The sequence below is a fragment of the Zonotrichia albicollis genome, chromosome 5 (assembly GCF_047830755.1).
Source record: "Zonotrichia albicollis isolate bZonAlb1 chromosome 5, bZonAlb1.hap1, whole genome shotgun sequence".
Taxonomy (NCBI): domain Eukaryota; kingdom Metazoa; phylum Chordata; class Aves; order Passeriformes; family Passerellidae; genus Zonotrichia; species Zonotrichia albicollis.
In genome coordinates this window covers 41366710-41392189 of record NC_133823.1, presented here as the reverse complement: position 1 = coordinate 41392189, position 25480 = coordinate 41366710, and the positions used below count along the sequence as shown (strand labels likewise).

At 33.8% G+C, this 25480-nt stretch overlaps 1 protein-coding gene across 9 annotated transcripts in view; it reads right to left on the bottom strand.

Annotated features, from left to right (window-relative positions):
* The window catches only part of SGCZ (sarcoglycan zeta), a 391625-nt gene that overhangs the window by 221496 nt on the left and 144649 nt on the right, over positions 1-25480 (bottom strand). For 3 of the 9 annotated variants that reach the window (XM_074541468.1, XM_074541467.1, XM_074541470.1), the window contains one exon: positions 6416-6447. The exons of the other annotated variants lie outside the window; for them this stretch is intronic. The gene's annotated coding sequence lies outside the window, so the exon portion shown is untranslated. The remainder of the gene's footprint in view (positions 1-6415; positions 6448-25480) is intronic. 9 annotated transcript variants of the gene reach the window in all.

The following is a 25480-nucleotide window of genomic DNA, read 5'->3' as shown; positions in this document are numbered from 1 at the left end:
TTACTATTTATTGCAGTACTCTCAAAACAGAAGCACATAAAGTCTTCTTGCACTGTAGAATAAAGGGGCAACAATAATAGAAATTTTATCCTTTTTTCTCTTCCTGTTCATTTTCTAGTTTCACAGTTTTTACTCTCCTTACCCTCAAGTCCTTACAATCCATAATTCTTTTGCCTCTCAGTGTTCCAAAAACAGCACATGTAGTGCTGCCTGAGAGTCTATAGTCTCTTCCTGGAATCAATCTCTTTATGGACAACAGTCCATAAAGTCCAACAGCCATTATTGATGGCTTATTAATCATTCACCCAGAGAGAATTTAAAAACAGATTTCAGTTTGTGAGAAACTTCACTGTTATTATATCTCTTTTCTGAGGAGGTATCACTCATTTCTCAATCCAACCACTTTCTTACCACTAATCATCATCCCTTCTGCTACTCAGGACCATTTGTGTTATACCTCAGCTGAGAATGGCCACTGAGTGATTAGCACAGTCAACACTTGGTAAATTGTTATAAGCCTAAATTCACTTTTTTCCTCCTTGGAAAGACTACTAGCTTTCTGGTACTCTTTCACACCTTACTAAACCTACCTTCCTATTAGCATCCTCGTCAGAAGTCTCTCCCCTATGAGAGAGCCTTCTGCACTGTAAAGGCTATTTAAATACATCCAGCATGTCACTGCTTTGTTACACAACAAATAGGCAAGTTCCTAAACTTTGTGACAGAAGATTTCAGACCACTGAACACATTGAGGAAGAGTAGCACACTTGTGCTGAGTATCTTGAATAATATTTTGCTTAGCAGAAATTTCACTTCATTATTTTCTGCAGTCAGAAGTTGTCAACAGATTTTATCCACCCCATCATGTTCCTCATATATATGAAATTTTAGCCCAAAAAAGGACCATTTTAATTTTCCAGAAATAGTACATAATTTTTTTTAGGTATAAAATATAATACCTAGATACTTCTGGAAAATTGAAGAGGGTTTTGTTGCAGTGGGGCACAGTGGCTGCTTATCCCCATGTTTATCATCCACTGGTGGATCACAAATAACAGGCGATTCCAAAGAGATGTTTACCTTTAACACTATAAAGGACCTGGTTTTCATGGACTAGAGGAAAAGCCCAAGCAGATTACATTTAAAAAAGATTGACTGAGACTATAACATTGATAAAGAAGAATTATCTTTTTGTAGTTTCAAGAAAAAGAAAGATATTAATTAAAGGATAGGAGATCAAAGTCAGCAGATGCAAGAAATTTTATTATTGGTTTTTTAATATGCAGTGAAAAAAATTCTACACCACAGCTGAGTAAGTTTTCTGTAGAATCACCACTGTTTCCTTATCAGACTCCCTCTTGTATTTACAAAGATTATTTCAGAATTGGTTCAGCAGTCAACATATGATTAAGAAAAGTAGCAGGAGGAAAGAACAATCAAGAAGTGCTCACAAGCAAAACAAAACCCACAAAATTCCAAGAGTTCAGAAACATTACGATTATCTTTTTTCTTCACTTAACTTGTTTTATTTTCTTACTTAGTGGTTCCATCTGCCTAAGTGATGCTTGCTCAAAATCCCCACTGGTCCTTTTTTAATGCAGCATTTTTAAAGAGTATACAAAGTCTAATCCGTAATTATCAACCCTCTCAGGATACCAGTCACTACTAAAAAAAAAGCCTAATTAAATTATCCTAAAATGAATTGTGATTTTGATGTAAATATAGCAGTCAAACAAACATGAAAAAAAGCATACAATGGAAAAGGAGAAATAAACAGCATCTTCCCAACCCTCCAGAAGCACTGAGATTTCTTCAGCTGAAGTCTATATTTTGGTTCCTCAATGATTTAATCAGAAAATTAGATTTAGATTTCTAAATTGTAACACAGTCCTTTCAAAGCAATAGAACAGACTTTGCCTGTGGAAGCATAAAAGAGCAAATAAAGCCCTTGGGCAAATTAAGAAAAAAAGAACTGTAACATGCAAACCCCAGCAACTTGGTCACCCACTATTTATGTTCAGAGATTCCTAAAATCAGCTGATATTTTAACCAACCGGACAGCTATTAATTCCACAATCATTCTTTGACCACCATTAAAAAAACCCTCAAAAAAAAAAAAAAGGCACAAAAATAGACAGTTAAACCCAAACAGAATCTAAGGGTACTCAGTCTCTGTTAATCAATTACCAATGGATCCCCTAATCAATGTAGTTTCAAAGTCTCTCTCAAAAGGAAAAAGACCCAGTCTAAAGGAAAGCTTATCCTCACAGCATTTGCTAGCATCCTTCCTTTAGAAGAAGAAAATTTACAGAAGGAAAAAATCTTCACATTTTTGACCTTACATTACTCCCTTTTTCCTTGATATTTTTTGCCTCTATAAATTTATAGGCAGACATTTTATTTTACAATGCCTATGAAAAGGAGTTCCTGCATAACTGCTATTTATCAGTGACAGAAAAGACTATAATATGTCAAACCAGAGAGGCAGCTACTCTAGAGAGCATGGACTAGGATACACGTTTTTTATTCTGTCTAATGATGCAACACATCTTCAGAGTAACACTATAGTTTAACAGTCTGTAGAAAGCGCTAAGGATTTCATAGTCCCAAAAGGACATAATTCAAAGCAGCAGTTAAGTCATTGCTTTCATACACAGAGATGTGATATTACAGCTGGTAGTTAAAGGAAACATGGTAATTCTTAAGTGCTGAAGTTCCAAGAAGAAAATAATTTCGTTTGTTAATTTTGCAGTTGCGTATTTGGTTTCAACTACAAGAATGAAAAAAGGCACCAACAACTCCCTCTGTGAATATTATGGCAGTTCACTCAGAAAGTCTTGCTGGACATTTTGAACCCAAAATCAGTCTAACCATGTCAGAAAGACTAGTTTAGTTTCAAGCCCTCAAATATAATTAAACTCACCTTTTTTATTTGCAAAACACCAGTAAAAGCTCTGTGATAATGAAGTTTTCCCAGCTATCAATAAGTTTACATGACCATTAATAAACCCACAACCTTTAAAGTGTTCCAGGTAGCTAAAATGAAAACTTGAAAAAATTAACTTAAAAACAGTGCTTGTACATCATCCCTGCACAATGACAACCATCACTGTCCAGTGAAAAAACACTAAGATTGATACCAAATCTTCCACCTTGCACTACCAGGAGTAGCTGAGCTTTGTTTATAAGCTGGGGTTGCTTGGTCTGGAGAAAAGGAGAATCAGGAGGGATTGATCTCTCTCTACAGCTACCTAAAAGGAGGTTGGAGTGAGAGGGTTTCAGTCTCTTCTCCCAGGTAACAAAATGGCAGAATGAAAGTAAACAAACCCAAGTTCTTCCAGGAGACATCTAGGCTAGATATTAGGATAAAGAAAATTGAAAAGGATTTAAAAGCATTGGACCAGACTGCCCTGGAAAGTGGTAGAGTCACCATTCCTGGTAGTGCTAAAATAGCGTGGATATAGCACTTGAGGATGAGCTTTAGTGACAAATATGGTGGTGGTGCTAGGTTGGCAGCTGGACTTGATGATCTTACAGGTCTTTTCAAACCTTAATGCTTCTATAACTATAATACACTAAACATTCCTGTAAAAGAAATACTGTCTAGATAATTATTGTTCGCATGAAATTAATGACCATTGTGTCTCTGAATTATAAATATTAATTCAAGTCATTAAATGGTCAGGTATGAAATTGCATTTGTTGAAATAATTCTAATTCACTCAGTCATTTGTAGACTAAAAATAGTTTATCTTTGTAGCGCACCCACAAAATTAGGTACTACAGTCTTGCACAACTGCACCTTGGATAATAGTATCTACAAAGGTGTTCCTAAATGTTTTGAACTTATTATTTTGCACAAATTAAAGGTATAATCCATCTAACAAACAGTACAAAAATATTCTTTGATGTTAGCAGAAAAAAATGTTTAAATGCTTTCAAAACCACCAAATATGATAATATTTGCTAGGAGTAAGCTTTTCTTAAAACAAAAGACCTAATATATGGCTTGTGTAATGAGTTCCTTTATTTTAAAACTGAGATTATTTGCAGATATATTTATAAGGATATGAATTTAAAGTGAAAACTGTATTTAAAAAAAAAAAAAGTTAAAATCTACCAGTTCATGTAAACATTTAGACACTTTCCACAACTAACAGAACGCTTTGCTTTCCAAAATGTTAAAGCTACATATGACTAGTTGGCATTTCAGAAGCATACCTAAGACAAAACCTATTCCCTCAGGAACAACACTATGTTTTATTAATTAAAATAACTGTAACATTTCTAAAATTCTTTGTCTTGAAACTGAGGCTTGTGAAAGACATTAAGGAATTCAGACCAGAGTATTAAAATAGGGTAGTTCATCTCATTAACTTCCATAAATTTTACTTAAAAGGTGTTTGTTCATATTGGCACTTTTCCAAGCAATCCATTGGGCCTCAGAGCAATGCAATTGGCCTCAGTAATTCTGTAATTAGTGCTAAACAAATATGTTAATCCAAATAATTTCTGAATAAAACATAAAGTTATTTGTGTAATTACAAGAATAAGCAAATACAGACAGAAACAATCTAGAAATACAACAAAAAAGTTGTATGGTAAATGGAAACCAATTACTGTAGAGGATTATTTTCATTACATGTTTCCTATTATTTACAGAACTGTACCTGTATGAAAATGAATCAGAGAAACTTAAAAACAGTATAGTCACAGACTAATAAAAAAGATCCTTAAAATTAATATTCAGAAATAATAATCCATTATTGCTCCAAAAAAGTTGCAGCTTCAAAGATTTATGTGCACAAAATTAAATATAATTTTACTTAAAATATAATTTTTAAAAAATCATTTGACAGGCTCACTCGGCTACTGTTAGTTACTAGACTTCAATGGTTTTGACATGTAGAATATTAGTTGAAAAGTAACAGTCTTGTCTTTGGAGACAGGTAGTGCTTTAAGCTAAACAGACGTCTTGTCTGGCTCTCTCTCCACTAATGTAGGACATCTTTTCCCTGAAGGCATTTTTGCATTTCATTAATCATTCTAACTGGAAAATTTCAAAGTTAAAGCTTTATATTTATGCAAAGTGTATGTAGATCTAGGTACAGATATTGCTTTCAACTACTTAGAAATCTATCTGGAGTAGTTCCTAGTGATTTCCAAGACCTCGGGAGCCTGAGCCAAACACAAATGAAACCACTGCAGTTTCTCATTGACCTCATATCCTACAAATAATGGATTATAAACATTTCTTATTCTGAAAACAACATCTGACTTGAAATGTCACAATCTATAGTACTGACTCTATTTTACATACATTAAAGTAGACTTAAAGTTTCTTGTCTATTTTAAACACTGACATAGAACACTAGTGTTTCTTCAGCTTCCAAAGAGCCTCTGGGATAAAAATAATAAAAAAAATAATTCATCACGGTTAAAATATACTTCAGTACCTGTAATTCCATAAATGAAAGAAAAAATGCTTATGGCAGAACTTTTATTTTACCAGCAGGAAAATAACTGGAATATACAGGGGACATAAAGTGGCTAGTATCAACATGTGAGAAAAACACTCCTGTTTCCATTATGCAAAATCAAATTTAATAATTCCTTTCTAAATTTATAAATCAAACTCGTTTACCTATATTCATTTTGTGCCTTCATATAAAAATGGAACTGAAAATCTGAGAAGCAGAATGGAAATCATTAAATTACCTTTTTCCAATAAAATTGTTTCTCAATTTTAAAGACTCTTTTACTGAATATTTCTAATGGTCACAGAGAAGATACAGATTCTTGGCACTTTCTCAATATTAGTTCTGTAGAGAGAACAAATTTTGATATGGGTGCGCAGAACTCAGCCCAAATTCAAGGAAATATCCTAGAATTTACCTCTTTCTGATAGCTCCATAAGAAATCATCAATTTAAGAAAAAAATTATGCCAAAAAAAAAACCCTAAGAATTTTATAGTTTTTGCAACTTCAGAACAAGCAGTACTTTCTAGGTTTCATGCAGCTAGTGATCACTGGAATTTCACATAATACAGAACACAACTAAAAAGAGAAAACTATAAACAATCACAAGAAAAAAAAAAGAATAGGAAGATCTTGAGCTGTGATTTCTATCATTAGGCCCAAAAAGTAAGGGGCTTGGTTTTGTTGGCCACTAAAGCAAAAAAAAAAAAAAAAAAAAAAAAAGAAATCAATGTAGCTCGAGAGTCAAAGAAACACTGAATAGAATATGAACGACAGTCAGTAACTGCGAAACCAACTAACAGACTCTGGATCAGATACATTGTTGAGAAAATAGGTATTATTTAGGTATTATATTGAGAAAATAGGCAAATTGATATTAGACTTTCAATTACATAAAAACTGCCTAGATGGGATATTAAAGATTTTTTTGCCTGACCTGTATTCATTCCTGTTCCAAATGCATGTTACCTGAAAATACAAAATAATGAGAAAAAAATTGTTAATTATAATATTTAGCTAGGTAGAACCTCTACAGATTTCCTTTAAAAAAACCTTTACCATGGCCAGAAAAGGTGGTAGAATAAAAAGGATGAGAACTGCTGAGACTTTGAACTTATTTCTGTCATAGTGAAAAATTTACATTTCAATTAATTCATACCAGTGCTATAACCTATTCACAGCTTTTAAAACCACTGCGACTTTTTCCTTTTACATTTGGTATTGAAATACCTTGATTAACTCCGAATTCCACAATTACTTTATATAAAAGTCTTCACATTAGTACTGCATAAATAAAAGGCTAGCAAAATCAGTATGATAGCATCAATGACAGAATATGTGCTTTTTATTTATACTTCAAAGGAGAGATTTTAATAAATTAAATGCATGTCAGAATTTGTAAAAATCTCTGCATCAACATGACTGTATTTCTCCTTCTTTCTTCCTTTCTGCCTCCAAATGCATGCTTCTATCTATTTCCTGATTGACAAATTCTTTTTATTATAATGTTAATGCATTACATCAGAGTTGATAGCATATGCATGGAGGAGAAAGATAAGTGATGTATCTTGGTACCTTTTCCTGTGAAATTACATTAGCCTCCTGGGATACAGGATAGGATGAAGCTGCAGATTCAAAGATCATTACACTGCTTATAACCCTTTGTATTTATCCCCAGTGCTGCTAAAACTTTACAGAAAATCAAATTTCTCTGAAGCTGCATTAATGTCCAGCCACCCCTTTTTGTATGCCAGATTTCATTCCACCTGGCAGGTAATGCACAAAAGGATCTAGTATCAATCACAGGGAATTATAAAAAAGCTAAAGGTTTGGCATATTTGGCAAAGAATTCCACCAGTGCTCTACTTCTAATTTACTATGGCATCTTTGCTCTTCTATTCCGTTTGGTTTTTATTAAGCAGAAAGATGAAGTGATGAGCAATGCAGTCAAGGCTGTACTTTATCTTTCATCTTTTTTTACCACATGGGAGGTATTTTATGACTAATATAGGTAACTTTTTTCACCTCAGATACAGTCACTTTACAGAACATGTACAGAGCATGCCTAGAAAAGGAAAAATAAATCCAAGGACCAGCTAATATTCCAGTCAAAACAAAGCAGAAAATAGAACCTCTCTCCATTCACACACCACTTTAAAACTGAAACAAAACCCCACAGCAGCTGTGCAGTGAATGAAAAGTGTCTTCTCATTGATCTATTCCAGCGACTGACTGCTATGTCAATATTAAGCTTAAGATTTCAATTATAAACCTAAAAAATGTACATATTTGTATTCTATAAAAGTAACAAAGACAGTCCATGTCCTTCAGGATGGTTTCCATTTTTTTCACTAACTCAGAAACAACAATAAATGTCATAAGAACTGTACTCTTTATTGCCATATCTTTCTTTTGATGATAGCAAATAAATGCAGATCTTAAGGTTCTCTTCTGAACAGAATAATACTCAAGCGATGTTTCATGCCCTGTGCCAAAAAGAGGGGTTTCAGCTTTCAATCTAAACAAGAGGCTTTTATCATTACCAGGTGTCTTCAATAGAAAGAATACTGCAAAGTACAACAACAACCAAAAAATTCATAGAATGGTTTGGGCTGGAAGCGACCTTTAATGATCACCTAGTCCCCCAGGTCCTGCCACAAACTGGGGTGTTCTTCACTGAACCAGGTTGATCAAAGTCCCATTCACTTTGAACTTTGAAGACTTTCAGAGATTGGACGCCCACAATTTCTCTGGACAATCTGTTCCAGTGCCTCAACACCATTCCCGTAAAAAATGTCTTCCTTAAGTTCAATCTAAATCAACCCTCTCATACTTCAAGACCATTTTCCTGGCTCTTACCACTACAGGGTCTCCATCTTCCTTACAAGAACCCTTCAGTACTGAGAAATTGAAATTACATTTTTCTGCAGAGTTCTCTTCTCCAGAATGAAGAACTCCAACTCTGTTAATCTTTCCTCACAGGAGAGGTGCTCATTCTATCCCTCTGAACTGCTAATTATTTTTGACCTGAATTCTATCCACTTTAAGCTGGCTATCTTTTATCTCTTACTCACATGATAATGATGAACCAATCTTGTTATACGGATATGGTTTTCTTGGTAAGAACACTTTCATCAGAGTTTTAGCTTCCCCCATTAATGCTTGATATCTTCTTTCTTTGAGCAAGAGATATCTTTAACCAATGAGACTTGACTTATTGCATGAACATGTATGTGTAAGCTACTCTACGCTAACCTTACAGTAAAATAAAGGCATTCAAGTTATTAAAAAGGAAGTAGAGTTTATCTACAAAAGGTATGTGAAGCAGTTCATCTGAAGCATGTATATATGGCACTTAGGGACACAATTAATGGTGAACAGCTGGAGCATAAGAACCTCAGGTGTCATTTCTATCCTCAAGGTTTCTGTGATTCTAAAACTCCCTGTTTCCCTTGGCTGAATTCAAGCAAATGTCAAGCTCCTGAGCTTTCAGATATTCACAGAGCTAGGTCAAGGGACTACAGATATAAAATACAAGACAGGAAAATCTGAATAGGTATAAGAAAAAAAATGACATGAGAATGGTCAAATAGTGGAGAAATAAGGAATTATTTTCAATGCTTAAGTTTTAATCCTTAAAACATTTGAAATTTGATGTGGGCTAGACCTACAGAGTCAGATCAAACTGGAATTGCTATAAGCAAGGGGTTGGATAATAGGACCTTCCTCCCAGTCTGAGGCTATGATTCAATTTGCAATGCAAATTACAGAAAAGCTAGTACAAGCATTAGCTGGCAACATTTCTCACAGGCCTGAATATACATCAAAGCAAAACTTCAAAACAAAGATCAAGGAATATTAAGGAGTTCTGTGACTGTTTCTTTCCAAGTGTCAGGTTATTTTCTTTCAAGTCAAATGAGTAATCTTTGACTGATATGTGTATGTCATGTCACCTATATCAAGCACTGAAAAAGTTCAAATCTCTTCATTAGCCTACTTTTAAAACTGAATTTTGCAAATTAATATGTAAAATATACACAGATAAAACCACATACTGAAAACATTTCTTGGAAGAATTGGTTACTTAAGTTACCACAGGGTCAGTTTAAAACCCTTTCTGCACTGCAGCAAGTATTGAAGTTTTTGTTTCTATACTTTCTTTTACTTCTGCATTTCAGCAGAAGAAACAAACCAAAGTACTCAAATCAATGTACAAGTAAAACTTTTGGAATATCAGACAATAATACTGGTATCTTTCCACAAACAAAACAAGGGAATTTGAATTAGATCAAGGGATCTAATGTACAGAATGATCAGAGCTTCTACCTGGAACTAATGCCAAGGTAGCTGTGCTTGAACATACTGAAATTACATACTCATAACTGTTTGTAAATATTCACTGTTCCATATTTAGGCATATTGAACTCTAGATGGTACTTTAGACTTAAAATCCCACCACTCATAGTTTGTCGTGTATTATGAGAATAAGGATGGAAATGGAAATTTCACCTTTCATGATACCATAAAAATAAATTTAGAATTGTGAAACATTTGGGAACCACAAAGATAATTGTTATTAAAGAAAGGTAGGGCAACATAGGAATTCTATATTTAGAGCACAACACAATACTTAAAAATTAATGAGAAATCATTCATGTAAAGAGTAATAAAAATAAAATAGCACTTACTCTCTGAACTTGCATATCCCATAAAGTGAGATTAAAAAAAAAAAAAAACAGTTTACCAAGTCCCCATATAAATACTACATACATACAGAATAACATACTAAGCACAAGGGAGAAAGATGCAACATAAGATGATATACAGTGAGAATTACTTCTGATATTTCCTAATTCAGAAACACTAAATTATATTATTTTATTATCATGGTGATTAAAAGGTTTTATTATACTATTTTATTTCACTAATACCATTTACCTAGAAAAATATCTTCCATAACATGACATTTCATCACCACCTATTTTGCTTAACTTTTAGCACTGATTCTCTACTACCTGTGAGGAACCCAAAATAATTGCTATGCAGGCAGTAGACAGAACTTAAATTAATATTGCTTCTCATCTTCTTACAATTGCTGACTAATATTATCTGTATGCTTTTCAATCCTCACAGTTGGAATTAATACTAATTAAAAACTGGCACAGACTTTATTCACAAATATTTAAGATCAAAGCCTTCAATTCTCACAGACGAAAAATTCAGTAATCCTCTGCAATACCTTCTACAAACCTGCAAACAGACAGCATCCTTTACTTTTTCCTATATACTTTTCTTATAACTCATTTGAGGAATAATCTAGAGGTGGATCAACTGAGTATTTAGATATAGATTTAAATTCTGATGTCTTCAACAGATGACTTCCCTTTCTAAATCAACTTGTTAAAACTTTTAGATTAACCAAAATATATATATATTTTCAATAATATCACTGTCGATTTTACAAAAATAATTTACTTTGACTCTAATCTCTTTTAAATTCTAAACTATTTTTTTAAAATTATTAACCATAACATGCACTAGAATATAAACTATTTATAAAAAAAAATCAATAATGCTTCAAAATATTACGCTTCTAAAATAAATATTTATGATAGATAGTTATAACTTAAAATGAATTATCTATTATGGACAGTTTCATTCATAAAAAATATAATTCTTCTAAAGCAGATTATGACACTGTCATACTTTTTTTTTTAAAAAAAAAAACCCTCTAGAAATGCTAAGATGTTGGGCAATAGAAGACTGCAAGCCTCAAAATATCTCTGCCATCGGTACAGAAAAGTAATCAAATATACAGGAAATATCTGCCACATAGGTAAGAAGCAGAAAAGGAAGCAAAGACACTTTTTGAAACTGTTTTAATGTAATCTGCAGAAATAATGCATTATCACAACTGTGACTATGGCACTAGTGGATAGTGCTAAAAAAATATTAGAATTAAGGTAATTTGACTGTCTTAATTACAACTTCATCTAAATATATTCAAATGTCTCACTTAATCATAACAATTTTCCTTAATAGTCAGCTTGACATCTCTCTAAAACTTCTTTATCCTATATTACTAATTCTATATCAGCTTTCCTTTTTATACAGTTAACATTTTGACTATATACAAACCCACAAATATTCACTCACAAATGTAAGCTTCGGATTAATGGTACAATTACCCCAACAGCAAAGTTTATTTTGTGTAACTCCAGTTATTTTCAGAGGTTTTCTTTTTCAAATTTCAATTAATTTTTTTAAGTTCTAGCCAAAAGAATTGTTTTTTAAATGTGACAATATACTCAACCACTCAAATCATGGCTCCAAAAGGCTGGGGTCAAGCATGTAGTAGGAAGGGGGGAAAGAAGGTGGGGAAAAATGGGAAATAAAGACCTTGACAGGAAAATAAATGGCCTACACAGGTAACGGCAGTTGCAAACAGCAAACAAGGGGCAGGCAATACCAGTAAGGACTGGGGAAAATTCCCTTGCAGTTCATGCTGCGCATAAATAAATACAGCTTAAAACATCTCTTTATCTTACATAGTAAATAAGAACAAAAGTGCCATGAGAGGCTGGCCGGAAAGGACAGCCTATGCACTGACATTTCAGAGATTGTCAAGCACAAAAGTTCATGCATGATAATTAGTTATGTGTACAATGATACAAGAAGCTATCTGAACACTAACACATGTTCCCACTGTAGGAATATTAGACAGGGAGTATATAGGTAAAACATTTGTCCAAAGAATACATTTAGATGTTGCAAACATTTTTTGAGAATCAAACACATGTACAAACATACGTCTTGCCTTCATTATTAAGGTTTCAAAAAGACAGTCTTTTTGCCCAGAGATGCATGAGAAATAAAAATTACAAGGCAAGATAAACATTTTAGAATTTTGCCTTATTGAATTTATAGGTGCTCTCCTTAGTGGTGAGCTTTCCTTTAAAAGACCTAAAGCCTTTACTAAGTTGACTAAATTATTCCTAAAGGATCATTTGTTTTACCAAAAGCACACAGAACTCAATAAAAACAAAAGCAATTAGTTAATTTATAAACCACTGAATGAAATCTGCTATTTATGTGAATCTTGCAGAAAAATATTTAGTAAGCATTGCCTGAAGAAACAGGAGACCACAGAGCTTCAAAATTAAAGGAAAATCTTGTAAAAGAAATCATGAAATAGCTGGATTCCAATTTCCACAGATGATAAAGCAGGTACAATTTTCTATTATCAACAGCTTATCTTAACATCAAATACAAAATCCTTAAAATAGATTCTACTCTTAAGCAAATAGTTTAGACCATATTCTTACAATTCCTATTTAATAACATGAAAAGACCCATCTTTATCTATTTTATCTACTGAAGCACAGCAATCTTTCTTAAAGTCACACAGGTGAAACAGGTTCCATTTGGACTTTATATAATGGGAAGACATGATTGCAGTTTCTGAGTAAATCAACTTAGAAAAATGGACACAAAAATCCCTGTGATTTTTCTTTTTCTTTTGGAAAACTGCTTTTACCTAATTTTGAAGATTTCCTGGTAAAGAAATATTTGTGAAATTATATTTTCAAGTCAAGCAAACAAAATTGTAATGAAGTAGTTGAGGAAGATAAATCTCAGCAATTTTTTACTGTTTTATTACTGTATATATTGAAAAGAAGATGAGATGTAGATTCAGTTAATTTTCAGTCCTGCTCAAATCTTCTGACTCCATGTTCGTACATGTGATTTACAGAGAAATGCTGAAATAATCCACTGATATCTGGAGAATATTGTTTAGTATTGAAAAAAGTTCATAGGCCATGTTCAAACAAGAATTTCCATGTTTTGTTAAACTGGAAGTCCCATTTCCAAATACAATTTTTTGCAAATTATGTCTAGCCTTCATGATTTATCATTCCTTCTATTCAATTATTGTGCACCATTTGAACTGAACTATAATAGAGACTACAAGATTCTGCCCTGCGCAATGAATCCTTTCAGATTTTACCTACTGTCCTAGCAAAGCCCATCGGGAACATCCCAGCACTCCTCAGCAGAAATTCAATAGGAGCAGCTCTCGTGCACTGCAATCAGAGAAGTTACAGCTTTTGTCACTGTTGTTTCTGATCTAGCAAAGTGCATGGAAGTCAGAATGGTAGCCTTAAAAGCAATAAATTGCAATTATCTAAATCAATGTGGCTGCTTTCACAGAACATCCCTGTGTGATGGTCTCTAACCTGCTCCTCACAGGAGCTGAAAGCCATTAAATGAACAATAGGGCACTGCAGGTTGTGAAAGAGGTTTGAGTAGAATATTGTGGTGTTTGGAGGCAGGGTGCCTCTGCCTAATGCAAATCCATGAAACATGCCTTCATAGGAAGCAAGTAGAAGATGTTTTTCAAATGCAATTTATGAAAAGAGGTAAGATAGCCTCTGAAAAATAATGTCAATCTAGCCTACTTAGCAGAAAAGTAATTAAAATTACATAATATGCTACCTTATAAATTATGTGTAGTTTTTTTCCTTCCATTCTTATTCAGAGGAATCCCACTACTCATTCAACACAGCGCATTTCTGAGCAAGCAGTTCAGTTCTCAGTTTTAAGAACTTGTGTGGGAGTATTCACAGCTTACTGGTTAGGTTTTACAACAGAAAATCACAAACAGTGCTAAACGTCTACAAATTGTTCCTTGGACAGCCTGGCATTTTAGGGGAGAAAGCAAAAGGGCTCTTTCTGAACTGGTGCTGGTCACAGTGAATAGTTCATCAGGGAGAAGTGCTGATTAAACAAAAAAGTAATTTTTAAAGCATAAATTCTGCAAAAAAAATCCATCTAAAATTTTCAGCCCTCTGAAGGACTAGGACAATACATCTCTCAATTCAACTAAGGATCTACTAAGTCTTTCAAAGTCAGATTTTTAATGAACTTTACTTTCTTAATACTTAAATGACTGTAAATGAGAAGACAATACATTACTTTCATAATATTGCTTCTTTAGGTCTTTCCTCCCATGATGTTCTGTCTATATCTTGGCTCCTAAATTCCAGCCAGAATACCTTTAATCCCCTCACCTCTACAATAAGCTAGATCCAGGAAGAAAACCAAAAAATGCAAACAAAACCAAACCAACCAAACAAAAAACCTGACAAACTCTACAGTTTGGAGGTGAGAGTTCTTACACTGTCCTTCTACATTCATTAAATTCACACTTAGAATACACACAGGTTTCCATTACACTGAAACATACACACATCCAGGGATTCTGAACAGAGGTCTCTCTCTCTTGCTTTTCCACGTTACAATCTTTCTACCTGTCTATGAAAGCACAGGAGAAGTATGGAAAAGGGAAAAATACTATGATACAGATACTATGACATATACAATGCCATTTAATTCTTTAGTACTTGAATGAATTTTTATTTTGTGACCTATTAACAGGCCAAAATATTCAAAAGTAGGAAAACACCCTTCTGAAAAATAATGCTGAGATCATTCAGCCACTTTGGGTGTATAAAATATACAATCTTTTATTGACTAGTGTAAGTCAAGTCACAATGGTTTTGGTACTTTGTTATCATAGACACACTTTGAAACTCTTTAAGAAAAAGAGAACTTGAAACTTTTGTGACAGGTAGTATTTCAAGTACGTCTCTAAGCATAGTAGATATGTTTCTTTCAATCTAGAAAAAAACCTTGCACATAGGTACAACACACTGTTTTCTTGTAAGTGCCTACTCAATTCATTATTTGCTAATTACATAGCAATTCCCCTAACTCCCTCTCCTTTGGCACATGAATAGAACACTTTATTCTTAATTGAAAACTGCAGTCAGAAAAGAAATCAAACTGACTTGTTTAATAACAAGAGTTTCTCCTAAAGCATCACTGTAAACTAAATTGAAGCGTATTTTTCTTAAATATGAAATCTGCTACTGTTATTCTATGTGAGCTGTTCCTCAAATGGGCTGAAGAAGCAGAAATAAAAGTCAGTTTAAACATATTTTCTGCAGATTGCTGGACATATAAACATCAGATCTAAGGCATACATTTGAGATCTAATATTGTTATAACTATTATTTCCCTCATTAAATCATGAACACAAGCCTGAGAGAAAACAATACTAAAAAGGGTTCTTTATTCTCTAGAAGTGTATTTTCACAGAGGGGAAACTAACGGCAACTATCTTAATTTATTAACTTGTATTGAATGCAAGGTTCTTCATATGAGCATCATGAAAAAAAAAAAAAACCCTTTACTTCCCTACAAAAATAAAAATTATAATGTTTACTTAACATTTCATAAAACAAGTTGAAATAGAGACATTACAATTTGCCATATTTAGGAAGAGAAAATATCTTGGGATGAGCTAAATATCTAAAATATTATGCAACAATAATGTGTCATAATACACTGTAAGTTTACAGTACTTCCTACTATCATAGCACCTAAACCCAAACCAAAATATTTCAGCACCATATTTTATTACATTAAATTCTTGACTAAATTCTACATTAACCCAAGAAATTACCCTGAAATAGTATAAACAAAAATCTTTCTCTAAAGATAAATCTCTCTTCTTCCTGTGCAAACATTCTTATGCAAAAAAGTTTGTTATATAACTGTTTTGATGTTATGTTTGACTTGGTACACCCCAGTAGAAAGCTTCACAGGTTTAATAGCACAATCAGTGTTGCTTTATCTTCACTGCCCAGCACTCCATGCATCTCTTGAAGAAACTCTGGACCCCTGAACTCTGGTTATTCAGCTAACAAATAACATTTATTTTAATCTGTGAGACTGACTAAATGTAACTCTGATATAATCTGTAGTAAACTTAACATTCAATATAAAAGAAATAAATCACTACATTTTGTCATACAGATGTCATTGTTAGCAAAATCCATGACCTCTTAATATGAAAACACCTGCAAGACTTGGTTTTAGGCTTCATCCAAAAGCCAGAGCAGTGCAATAAGAACTGATCTGGCAGTCAATTCACCTTCTTCACTGAAAGGAGACAAAACCAGAAGAACATTACATGGCATTATATAGTAAATAATTAATGAAAGAGTGTGATAGAGGATGGATAGATATCTGAAAGACTTGCCTAGCATTTCAATACCCTTTCTTCTAGACATTAGCAACAATAAAAGGGCTCTCCTTTAGAAAAGGAGAGTGAGGGGGGGAAAAATACATTATCTTTTATGGTTATTCTTCCAGCTAGATTAGTATCTTCTATGGACCATCTTTCAAAAATTTGATCATTTTACAAACTCTAAACCACACACAAAAATTCTATGTAAGATAGACTTCACAAAGTGACAAACGTTATATATCCAGCATACACTGGAAAACATTACAATTCCAACGCAAAATTATCAAAGAAAATAATCTTCAGGAGTTGATAGAGTAGGTTATGAATAATGCTTATTGACTAGAGAAGGCTTGCATTTGATAAATTTTTAAAATAATCTTTATATAAGCAAATAAGACCAGCAAAGAACCTATCATGATTGCTCATTTACACTTCGTTGTAGGAGACCTCACTTGTGGATTAAAGATGAAATAGGAAGCTGTTGTTAAAGCCCAAATTGTAGCAATTATAAAAGTGTGTGAAAGACACTGACAATACAGGGGCACTGGGATCTTCTACTGCTCTTTGTAAGCGATCAAGCGTGGTCATAACCAGAAATTTCAGGAGGAGTGACCCAGCAGCCAGAGATTAAAAGGCTTTTATAAGCTCAAGGTTCACACTTGCAATTAGTAACCAAAAGAACAATTTTCAAACAATTCATCCTAATGAGGAATTTGTCTGGAAAATCTTTGATCTTTTTCTACAGTATTTTTGCTTTTCTGAATATTTCTACAACATCTGACATACAGGTTCTTAAGGGAATGTTTAGGTTTTCTCTGCTAAAGTACACAATACCAAGAAAATGCCAGCTGGAGCAATGATGAACTCTTCATCCCACAGTCTTATGCCTATACATTACTTTTTAAACATTTCTGATTTTTTCCTTATTTTTAGATTATTGACCGTTTTTCTATAATGGTTTGTGTCATTACATCTAATTACATAATCAGTGTGAATTCAAGTAGCCACTAAATGAGAATATTTAACTACCTGTGATTTATTGAGTTGCAAAGCACAACAGAACTCTAGATGAGAAACAGGCTCAGCAATGCATTTTGTTAAGGAAACTTTCCTGTCTGACTATCCAGGAGCCACGCTCCCAACATCTGAAACTTTAACTGCTGAGATGGAAGATCTTCCACAGCAGGGCAGCTCCAGGGAAGCAAGGGAGGCTCCACTTGGCTCCCTACGTACCCCTCCACTCAGTCTCAGACATTTTCCTTAACAGCTGGGAGCACAGCTGACAAATGCCTTTTATTTTCTGAAAGTAGGAAGTCTGAAAATAAGGCAGTAGTGAAGTAGTAGTGCAATAGTGAAGATGTAGAAAGGAAATGGATTTCCGCAACACAAGAAAGTCAGGGAGATGTAAAAACCAGGAGACACGAACATCTTTCTCTCTACTATCTGTATAGACTACTGTGAAATAAAATACCTAAACAGATTTAAAATAATACAAAACCAAAACAAATAAGCAAAACTAAACAACAACAAACCCCACCAAAACCCAAAGAAAACCCTCTCTAAAATCCTAAAGATATTGAATGAGGAACAAGTACCTCCTCATGCATGAGGCATATTCCATCTTAAGCTTTTTGCTTTTCCATATCATCTTTTCCTCCCCATCCTTCCAAAACCAGCTTCCTGTCATTCTTTCCAGCTTGCCATGCTCAGTCACAGTTGGAGAATAAAAAAAAAAAAAAAAAAAAATCAACAAACAAGAAATCCCTTACAAATATTTCTGTTTTAATAGAAGCATGAATGTAACTTCTATGCCCTCCCTAGAGCTCTTCTACATAAAGACACAGTAGAGAAGCTGTATTTTTCACCCCTGAAAGTATAATGCTAAGAGCTGAGGAACATTATTCTTTATATATGTTATTCACCATGGGTTTTGAATCTCAAGAGAAATTTGAGTGCAGCAATACCTGAAGACTCAGACATTTCTGAAGCGTGAACTCATTACTTATTTCTGAGCATTACTTCATCATGCTTCATTTCATTATGTACTGCCCTTCTACAAGACAAAAATAAATCCGTGGAAGATCAGATTTCTTATACATATTATTGCCCTTGCTTATCATGACATGAGCTTCTCTTTGACTGAAGATTAGCTCAGATGTAAGCTTGAATGACTAAGTAGCGTATGCAGTACCACTGATGGGTTTTTTCCCCACCTTACAAAACAAACCATTTCTGATAATTAGACTAGCCTACCTTGTTTGAAAAGCTTTCAAAACAATGACACAACTTTCTACTTTCCTTGCTAGACTCAAAGTCAATCATATTTTTCTGTTTTCAAACTTCTACCCATATTTAAATGTTCTTACGCTTACATGGTTTACAACGCCATTCAATCAATTTCCTGGCTCTCAGTTTTGTGAATGTCAAAAATCAGCCATCAAATTGTCATATTTTTCAGACCTAAATCAAGGCAAATTCATAATATTAATCTTGAGAAAGACAGTAGTTGTTCCTAATGGTTTTGTGTAATCCATTCCTCTCCAGAGGAATCAAAGAATGACTTTTCCTTATATAGCAGCACATAAGTGTAGTCATATGCACAGTTACCTACACTTCAACAACTCTGAAAGAAAAAAAATTAGTGATTTTGAGATATTTAATACAGTTTCCCCACATTTAAATTAATACTGAGTAGTTTTGCTTCAGTAACATGATATAGTCATCGAATCATAGAATCATTTAGGCTGGAAAAGATCCAGTCTTTCAAACTATTCATAACAAGATTATACATTGTCAGCCTGAATTTGAAGAAAGAATTGACATATAAAAATACATGTTCTGGGAATAAAGGAATGACTCGTATTATAGGGAATATTATAGAGAACCCAGTTTCTTCATTTAAGTACAAATAGATTATACTTAAATTTAGCTACCTTATACCAAATAATTTGTTACTAATATATTCTGTCCAGTTCAACAAAAAGTTCTTGACAGCATTTTTATGGTTATTGCTACCATATGTGTGGAGGAAATTGTTAAAACTGGAAGACTGGGGAGGATAAAGATTTGTTTTCAGAATTGTTTTCACTCAAGATGACCTTGCGGCTGGGGGAATGCTAAGAATATTCTGTCTGGGAAAATTCACTGCCTCTGTCTATCTATCTTGAGAAGTCAGAACGCTGTAAAAGACCCAAAAAGTGCTGTTCACAGGCCTAGTAAGGGGCAAGGGAGATAAGAAGCTTGGAGATCATAAAACACAGCCTTGTAAAGAACTGAGCCTGTGCCAGACCTCTCTGATATGTGAGCCAGGAAACAGCCTGAGCGCTTTTTGCCCCTGCTAAGATGACATAAGCTCAGCAGTTTTGCCAGCAAAATAATGGAATAAACCTTTTCTTCACACTTCAGCTGTGGGTTATGGCCATCTTGGTGTTACCTGTATGCATACAGTTCACACAATCCATCCCAGTCAAAACCAAAAATATATGAGCCCAGAATTTAATAAAACATTAAAGGATAAGATTCCGAAAGATGATCACAGTACAATAATACAGTTCTGTCACTTAATACTTCTCATATTACCAACAATGAAGTGCACTCAAATGTGAATTTATTTACCTTTCTAATTCTCTGAACAAAGCTGTGAAAGTAAATCCGCTGATGAAAAGGAATTTCAAATCTTCATAAATCAACCAGGGAAGAAGAAAAATAGTCTGATTCAGAGCATATTTCTTGATTTTATCCAAATTGTACACAACTTACAGGTTTTATACCTCTATCATGATTTATGTTTTGGTATAATTTTATTAATTAAACTATACCACACTTAATATCACATCTGATATCATTACTTTTGTTTCATTTTTTTAGACTCAAGCTATTGATAACCTACCAAATGAAGTTAAACACTCTGCCATTTGCCCTCAATTTGCCATTAAACATTTTCAGTCTTTTTATGTATAAGTTCATATATAAAAACATTAACATATTCAGAGAGATAAAGATTCAAGATTATCTGAACCTGAAATGCCTAGATTTTGGAACTTGTTGAAAACTGATGGCTTTACTTGATGAAATTAAGTAATTTTTTTCCCATAATTTCATGAAAGCAATAGCAAAAGGCATTTATAGCTACATGTATTACTGAAATAATTGATAAACATTGAAATACACTTAGAAAAATCAAACCAAACAAACCTAATGCAATAACATACACTGTGTTATGTTTATGTGCCTTCTGATTAAGATATTGGCATTATTTTATGCCCTATTTTATTCAATATATGTTAGGACAAAGATTCTGCTTTATGCACAGTGTAAGTTTTTAATTAATAAAAAGGCATATGTACCTGTCAAACTACAAACTATTAATACAGCCATGAGATTGATCAAAAAGACTATATAATTTTAACATGACTTTGAGAAGGTAGTAGAGAAGGGTATGCAGCTATAAACATAAAAAATACAGATATATTTGTGTGTAAGTATTTCAGCACACACAAATGTGCATGTCATTGCAACCTAGAGACGCATGCATCAGCAATCAAACACGCATACTCAGATTTCTTGGATTTTCACAATAAACATTCAGCTTTGCAAATGAGTAGAAAACTGATAAAACATGAACAGTTGAGTTGACTCAGTTGTTATTGACGGATAAAAACAAAGCTTAAAAAGTTTTTGAGGAATATTAGGCATAAACATTTACTTTCTGGTAGAACTATGAAAAGAGGAAAAATTTAAAAAAAACCCCAGATTTTGCTTTCAATCCAGGTGTACATTCATGTATAACAATACAGCACATAGCCTTGGCAGCAAAGGAAAATACAAAGCAAAAAATATCAGTCATGAAGGCTCACAAGTCAAGATTAAAGCTTCTTTCATGAGGCAGAGAACATTGCTCCAGACAAAGCTCATTACAAGATGTACAGGTTCTTTAAGATCTGTGACAAAAGATGCCTGAGCAATATGTTGCTAAGTTGCTATTGTTACTTTTGTCTCTGTTATTCACAGTTACTCAACTTTTGGATATTTTTCAATTGTGACAATGACAACTTGTAATATTATTAAGTTACTAAAATATTCACTCCAATATTAATAGCCTATAAGAAACACAAAAATCCCTTAAAACTCACGGTGGATATATATTACAATTTTTTCGTGAACTAAATTCTAATCAAGTATATAAATACATCAAGTATGTAAATACATACATTTATTCATGCATAAATACATAATATAAAATTATGTAGCATAGAGAGAATTAAAGCTAAAGCAGAGACTACGGTCTAGTGTTATGAGAGCCTAAATTTAAGAACTGAATGTACAAAACAGGTTGTGGGGCTGTAATTCTCCAACACATTTTTTTTCTGGATTCTCTTTCATTTTTTTTTTAATCATCAATAATTGTTTGCAATTTCTTATTAATATCATCAGCTAGGGATTAAGTCTTTGGCAAAAGCTGCTGCAAGTAACTCAAGATGACGAGGGATACTGCATTTCATAAATGAAATACTGTGCATTATGTCTTAGTAAGGGAAGGATATGCTCCAGTGAACAAGTCCTCAGTCAGATGCAAGAAATTCAAAGAGTGATTACAGTCTTTCAAAACATACATGTGTAACATAAGGTTTATAACATGAGAAACATTGTTAACAGAAATAGTAGTACAAAAGATATCATGGCCTTCAGCTGGCTAATTAGCTAAGAAAAATGGTTGCTATCATGTTTTGAATTACATGACACTCTATCTTGTTACTACTACCAATTGCTAAAATAAGTGACATACCTTCATTTACTGGCTACACCTGCCCAAAAACTTCTGCAAGCAAAAATCAAAATTCTCGGATTAGATGCGGTATGGTGAAGATGAATAAAACAAACCCAAGGAATTGATAAAACTGGTGAGGATGGAGAGAGAAGTGGTAGATAAAAGAAGAAAAGACAGGTATTGCAACTGATTACAGATAAATGTAAAGAAACCCAAAATTCTTACTTCCACAAGAATTTTCAATTTTTCAAGTATAATAATGACAATGAAATATGCGAGATACAAAATAAAACTGATTCATTTATTATTATTGTCGCATTTAAATTATATATTAAATGTCAGCTATAAGAGCAACATCATTATGCTATTTTCACATTCACAACTACTTTCAATATAATCATACACATTTATGCATTAAAAATAGTGCCATGCTTAACATGTAATTCATTAATCTATTCTTTGAACTTGCAACTGCAGGTGTTTTGTGGTGGGTTTTTAAAATCTTCTTCTCCTTAATAGTTCTATTTGATACTGGTATATAAGGACTGGATAGTAAAAAAGGTGTCATTTCCAGAATGTCAGCTCTTGATATTAAGATCCATATTTAAATTTCCTGCACAAAACTTATTCCTGAGGCTTATGCAGAATTGTACATACCCTCCCACTCCCTGCAAATTCAAAGTGATATTTAATGTATCTGTTCAATCAAAATCATAGTTTTATGCTGATTTTTATGTTTCCTCAATCCTGGTGATTAGCAGCCATTTCCACTGCTACATGTAAGTTTGAGCAACTGAGGATAAACACCAGAAGGATAAACACCTGCTTTAACATAAAACTGAGTGAGCTGTCTCCTAACCATACTTGTGGGGACCACAGGTGTACAAAACACAGAAGGTGTTCCAGCCATGCTATTCCCAAAGCAAGCTAACAATGTTCAAAACCAAATGTTAGCAGCTATTCAAAATTTATTTAATCATATAATTTTATTATATCTATGAGAAATAATTTCTAATACTCTTAAGAAGCATAAAAAATCTGGCAAAACACTGCCTTGATACAGCTTGGTTGTTATATATAAACAACAAGAATTCAGCTCCCTGGTGACAGTATTGTTTTGTTTTACAACCTTCATAAATCAATTTCTCGCAAAAATCTGAACTAATAGTTAAAAAACCGCTTGTGGATTTAAGTATTTCTGAATTTATCCATTGCCTCTATAAAAACGTTAAGTAAGAGTACACCAAGGGACTTCAGCTTTTCCTAAATACATACAATGCTTTTTAGACAAAAGAAATTCGATTTTTTTTCTAATGACATTTAATGATTTTTTTTGGTCAATCCATGGCAAATTGGTGTCTGTTTCTTTACATGTTGGGCATTGCCTGACTACAGACATGCTGAGTACAGATTCTCCTGGCACAGCAGAGGAGCACCTTGCAGCACAAATCGATGCTTTCCCCACCGCTCAACTCCCAGAGCACTCAGAGCATTCGGGTTTCAGGGGAGCTTCAGACCTCAAATACTTTCAGTGCTAGGACATGGTGCTGGCAGCAGGGGCAGACAAGCATCATGACAGGACTTGGAATTTAGTTTTCTACCTAAAAGTGCTCCAAGCCAAACTTGCTGGTTATCTAACCCTGGCTTAGTTTGTACTCCTGGCCTAGAGAACACATTTCACTCACAGGGGCTGCAGTGGCACAAACTGGTGCTCTGAGATTAAGGCACCTTTTAGCTTCCCTATACAGAGTTGCAACAGAATACAGAAATGAAATCTTTAAGATGTAGGGAAGTTCAGCTATTAGTGGCCATTCTCATCAGAAATGTAGAAATTTCCTTTTAACATACACCACCAATGATCCTCAAACAACTCAGGACAAATACTGTTGACATCTTATTTCAAAAGTCCCATACCTTCTCAGTGATTTCTCATGGACATCTCCTCACAGCACTGACTCCTTCTTCTTCACAGCACAACCAACAAACTCCAACTCTCTTGTAGCACTCATCTTATCGGACACAGCTGTGGCTTGTTAAGAGCAGGCCTGTTCCTAATCTTTGGTGATTAGTACAGCTGCAACTCCTCAGGTGTGAGACTGCCTTCTGCACTATTTTCTTACATTCTATTCCTCTCAATTTCTTTTTAACATACAGCACTGATGACCCTCAAACACTAGGATCCTCAAACTCAGGACAAACACCAGTTCTTAATAAGAGTCATCACGTTGGCTGTAATTCACTATAGGACAGTAGCTCACCAGCAGGATATTTACATATATTGCTCACTCTGGTTTTGAGGTCCGACTTCACTATCCTTGTGATGCTGCAGTGGTAAATCAGAATGAACTGTTCTGAACTACCAGAAAATTAGCTCTCTAGGATATTTTCTATCAAAGTTAGGCAATAATGAATGCAAAGACATGGGCTATATGTCAGAAATGCAAATGGTCTGGCTAAATCAGTTCTATCAATGGTGTTAAAAGGCATAACACAGCTTTGTACTCATGACTTCTTGAGAAAACAGGAAAAAAAAGTAAATAATGCAATTTCCGTCTGGAAAAGAAAATGTTGTGGTATACTTTGTGCTACAAAAGAGTGAAGTAGGCAATCAATAGAAAAAGAAAGCTGTTCTAGATGGGCAGGTGGTTGTTCTACACAGCTCCTGGATTTGGAGGAATAGTTTTGTCACTGCATTTAAAGAGGGAGAGGAGGAAGAGTGAGAGAGAAATTTTATGTTTGCTGGCCAGCTAGGACACAAAAAAATAGGAAGATGACTAATAAAAATCTGAGTCCTATGCATATGAAAACAAAATCACAAATTTATTTTAGTCATAGAAAAATCAACATCTGGAGTTTCTCACTAAAAGAATTACACTTTAAAGCAGTCTATATCCTTAAGTATGTCATGCCATTATACCTCCTTCAAATAATCATATTAAAAGAAATTAGGGGCCAGAAACATTTGTAATAATTAGAAGAGTGAGTGGCTTATGAAATCCACAGATCAAAATGTTTAAATGTTAAAACAACCACAGTGTACCTTCTCCTCATACATCAAAATAAACATCACTATCTTGTGGCCAACCAGTAGGTGCCAGCTAATCACTTGCTTTACAGTCATTTTCTCTTCCCCAAACACT